The sequence below is a fragment of the Mus caroli genome, chromosome 12, assembly GCF_900094665.2.
Source record: "Mus caroli chromosome 12, CAROLI_EIJ_v1.1, whole genome shotgun sequence".
Lineage (NCBI taxonomy): Eukaryota > Metazoa > Chordata > Mammalia > Rodentia > Muridae > Mus > Mus caroli.
The window spans coordinates 106,548,867-106,554,244 of NC_034581.1; positions in this window are offsets into that span (position 1 = coordinate 106,548,867).

A 5,378-nucleotide genomic window follows, 5' to 3' on the forward strand; every position below is an offset into this window, starting at 1 on the left:
GCCATGTAGCTACCACCACCTGTGGTCAACAGAAGTGTCCCAAACTGGCAATTGAGCAAAGGCAGCTTCTTGAACACACGGAGCTGAGGAGTATCCACGTATGGGACAATGAAATTCAATCTCCGCTCCCTCTATAAAAATCAGTTCAACTGGACCTAAAGCCTTAATGACCTTAAGACCCAAAATTCTGAAACGGCTGGGAGAAAATGCTAAAAGATGGAGGCACCAGCCATGCTGTCTGACAGGGACTCAGTGTCTCAGGAAATCATAGCAAGGGCTGAACATCAGGATTGTATAAAAATTAACATCCTTCACATGGCAGAGGAAACAAGAACAAGGTGACAGGTTGGGAGAACAGCTTTCCCAGCTACACAACTGACATTCAAATCTTAGCCACAGAGAAAATCCTCAGCACAGACAGAACAAGTCAGGCAGTTGGTGGGAAATGAGCAGACAGTCGTCAACAGAAGCACTGGTGGTCAATAAATAAATGGCCCATGCGTGCTCAGCCCCGGGGAAAGACTGCACCAATCTCAACAGTCCTTAGTTACTTGTAGTCCTCTTCCTTCTCCTCATGCTCCTCCTCGTGCTCCTTCTTCTCCTGCTCCTCCTCCTGCTCCTCTTCCTCCTGCTCCTCCTTCTCCTGCTCCTCCTCCTCTTCCTCCTGCTCCTGCTCCTCCAGCTCCTCCTCCTCTTCCTCCTGCTCCTCCTCCTGCTCCTCCTTCTCCTGCTCCTCCTCCTCCTGCTCCTCCTCCTGCTCCTCCTTCTCCTGCTCCTCTTCCTCCTGCTCCTCGTCCTCCAGCTCCTCTTCCTCCTGCTCCTCCTCCTGCTCCTCCTTCTCCTGCTCCTCCTCCTCCTTCTCCTCCTCCTGCTCCTCCTCCTCCTCTTCCTCCTGCTTCTCCTCCTCCTGCTCCTCCTCCTCCTCTTCCTCCTGCTTCTCCTCCTCCAGCTCCTCCTCCTCTTCCTCCTGCTCCTCCTTCTCCTGCTCCTCCTCCTCCTCTTCCTCCTGCTTCTCCTCCTCCAGCTCCTCCTCCTCTTCCTCCTGCTCCTCCTTCTCCTGCTCCTCCTCCTCCTTCTCCTCCTCCTCCTTCTCCTCCTCCTGCTCCTCCTCCTCCTCTTCCTCCTGCTCCTCCACCTTTTCCTCCTCCTTCTCCTGCTCCTCCTCCTGCTCCTCCTCCAGCTCCTCCTCCTCTTCCTCCAGCTCCTCCTTCTCCTGCTCCTCCTCCTCCTGCTCCTCCTCTTGCTCCTCTTCCTCCTGCTCCTCCTCCTCCAGCTCCTCCTCCTGCTCTTTCTCCTGCTCCTCCTCCTCCTGCTCCTCCTCCTTCTGCTCCTCCTTCTTCACTGTTTTTTGTTTTGTTTTCTTGTTGTCAAGGTAGGGTTTATCTGTTTTAGCCCTGGCTGTCTTGCAATTTGCTCTGTAGACCAGACTGGCCTCCAACTCACAGAGATCTGCCTGTCTCTGCCTCCGGAGTGCTGGGATTAAGGGTGTCACCACACCACCCGGCTGTAGTCCAAGTTGAGGCCTTGTGCGCTTCCTCCCTACTTCCCCACCATGTTTGCCCATCTGTTTGTGTTTCCTTGTTTAGAGAAGAGCACAGTTGGTTATCCAATACCACATGGTCAGCCCTAAAAACATGTAACTGAGTAAGCTGTATTTGTACATTTAGGAATAAAGACAGACATATAGACACAGACAGACAGACAGACATATCTGCAGCAACAATTAAAGAAAAAAGAGACCAAAGATTTGAAAGAGAATGAAGTTATATTTTATATACATGTATGTGTATGTGTGTGTATACATATATATATATATACATATATATATATGTATACACACACACACACATTGAGACTCCAGGCCAGGCACAGTAGTTCACACTTTTTTGTTTTGTTTTGGGTTTTTTTGTTTGTTTGTTTGTTTTTCAGACAGGGTTTCTCTGTATAGCATTGGCTGTCCTGGAACTCACTCTGTAGACCAAGCTGGCTTCGAACCCAGAAATCCGTCTGCCTCTGCTTCCAAAGTGCTGGGATTAAAGGCATGGGCCACCACCACCCGGCAGTAGTTCAATTTATAATCCATGTGCTTCAGAGGCAAAGGCGGATGGCTCTCTGTGCATTCAAGGCCAGCCTGGTCTACCTAGAGAGACTCTCTCTCAAAAAGCAAGCAAAAACAAACAAAAACAAAACAAAACAAAAAACCAAAACAACCTCTCTTAATATTCCATCTTACCCAAGGAATTTCGAGTTAACATGCTACAGAGATACCTATACAATGTTTGTTGTGACACTGTTCTCTGTGACCATGATACTAAATCAACCTCAGTGCCTGTCAGCACATAAACTGGTAAGGTGTACACATTCAATGGGGGTTTCCTTAATTGTAAAGAATAAAATTGCTTTTTTTTTTTCAGGAAAAATGGATGAACTGGGAGATCATCCTGCTAAGAAAAATGAAGAGCAGAGTCAGAAAGACAAATGCCCTGTGTTTCCCCAATATCCAGAATCTGGAGTTTTGACAATATGGACACAGGCGGAAGATGTGAAAGAGGAGTGGGGGGCAGAGAGAGGTCTCCCAGGAGCAGTGGGGGGGGGACAGGAAGCAGAGAGAGGTCTCTCAGGAGCAGTGGAGAGATGAGAGAGCATCCGGGGGCAAGCAAAAGCAGGATGCACACACGGGAAGAGGCGGCATGGAGCTGCTGTTTCCTGTGCTAATGTCTCTCTGCCTTTGAGGAGCAGAGGCAGCACAGGCAGGCAGCAGAGTCCTGCCTGCCAGCATGTTGGGCGTTTTCTCTTTCCACAGAGTGGGCTTACAAAAGCCTGGCAGGACCTGTGCCCATCTGAAGCTTCACTGCAGAGGCCAAGCAGTCACTCCACAGGGAGGGAGATGCTGGAGACAGCACCTGCCTTTCAGTGTGCTATTCGTTATTTGGAAAATGCCACGTTGACCTCAGAGCACGGTAACATTCGAAGGCTCCCGAGGAGTCTGAGATTATCCTGTGCTCTTGAAGACCTGCAATGAGGAAGCAGCTTGCCAGCGTTTACCCGGTGTCCTCCCCTGAAATCGGATTCTCCAATGAGCCATTTTCAAGAAAGAGTCCTGGAAGGCTTCCCTAGCATGCGACTTGGTCATTTGGACACCACTGCCACCTACTGTATTGCTTCCAGCACTGCACTTAGCCAGCACCTGAGACACCAGATGTCCATGACATCCTGTGAGTGCAGGGAGCAGACCTGCACCAACCCACGGAAGCAGGATTTTTGTTTGTTTCATGTGGATTTGTTTTATGGGTATTTTGTATGCATGTGTAGATGTGCATCAATGGATGTTTGGTGCCCTCAAAGGACAGAAGAGGGCTTTGAATCTCTGGGAATGGGCTTGCAGACTGTTGTGAGGTGTCATGTAGGTACTAGGAATTGAACTTGGATTCTTTGCTCTTAGCTGTGTAGTCATTGCTCCAGTCCTGGAAGCATGTTTATATAGAAGTCGGTGCTCTGGTTCCTTCGGTTTGGCATTGTTGACTGCTTAGTGTCCTAGTTCATTACTGTTGCTATGATAAACATACTGAAAAAAGCAACTTGAGGGTTTCCATCTGTGCCTGGAACTGACCCTGTGCCACAGCTCTCCACACCCAAGTATGGCTGGAAGAGAGCTGGTCTCCCAGGAGTGTCGACATGCCTGTGAGCACAGGTTAGACCACCACTTCTGCTCAAGTTCCTAGCCCAAGAGGGACCCACCCAGAGCCATCAGGACACAGGAACCAAGGAACAGCCAGGGATAGGATCCTTCTGGTTTCTGTCTGCACCCTGGAGCTGACCCTGTGCCATAGCTCTCCATACCCAAATTTCTACAGGAAAAAAACTGGTCTCCCAGGAGTACTAGCACACTGGCTTGCAGGAGGGACAAGCCACAGTCAGAGACAGTAAGAACAGCTAACACAAGAGATAACCAGATGGTGAGAGGCAAGGACAAGAAGATAAGCAACAGAAACCAAGGCTACTTGGCATCATCAGAACCCAGTTCTCCCACCACAGCAAGCCCTGGATACCCCAACACACGAGAAAAGCAAGACTCTGATTTAAAATCACATCTCATGATGAGGATAGAGGACTTTAAGAAGGACATAAATAACTCGCTTAAAGAAATACAGGAGAACACAGGTAAACAGATAGAAGCCCTTAAAGAGGAAATGCAAAACTCTCTTAAAGAATTACAGGAAAACACAACCAAACAGGTGAAGGAATTGAACAAAACCATCCAGGATCTAAAAATGGAGATAGAAACAATAAAGAAATAACAAAGGGAGACAACTTTGGAGATAGGGAACCTAGGAAAGAGATCAGGAGTCATAGATGCAAGCATCGCCAACAGAATACAAGAGATAGAAGAGAGAATCTCAGGTGCAGAAGATACCATAGAAAACATTGACACAGCAGTCAAAGAAAATGCAAAATGCAAAAGCCCAAAATATTCAGGAAATCCAGGACACAGTGAGAAGATGAAACCTAAGGATAGTAGGTATAGAAGAAAGTGAAAATTCCCAACTTAAAGGGCCAGTAAATATCTTCAACAAAGTTATAAAAGAAAACTTCCCTAACCTAAAGAAAGAGATGCCCATAAACATATAAGAAACCTACAGAACTCCAAATAGACTGGACCAGAAAAGAAATTCCTCCCATCACATAATAGTCAAAACACCAAATGCACAAAACAAAGAAAGAATATTAAAAGCAGTAAAGGAAAAAGGTCAAGTAACATATAAAGGCAGACCTATCAGAATTACACCAGACTTCTCACCAGAGACTATGAAAACTAGAAGATCCTGGGCAGATCTCATACAGACTTTAAGAGACTTCACTGGAGTGGACGTAGCATGCCAGCCCAGGCTACTATACCCAGCAAAACTCTCAATTACTGTTGATGGAGAACCCAAGATATTCCATGACAAAACCAAATTTACAGAATAACTTTTCACAAATCCAGCCCTACAAAGGATAATAGATGGAAAACGCCAACACATGGAGGGAAACTAATCCCCAGAAAAAGCAAGAAAGTAACCTTTCAACAAACCCAAGAGAAGAGAGCCACACAAACATAGAAATAACATAAAAAGTAGCAGGAAGCAACAATCACTATCCCATAATATCTCTTAACATCAGTGGACTCAACTCCCCAATAGAAAGACAGACTAACAGACTGGATATATAAACAGGACCCAGCATCTTGCGGGAAAGATCTTCACCAATCCTACATCCAATAGAGGACTAATATCCANTATATACAAAGAACTCAAGAAGTTAAACTCCAGAGAACCAAATAACCCTATTAAAAAGTGGAGAACAGAGCCTAACAGGGAATTCTCAACTGAGTAAACTTG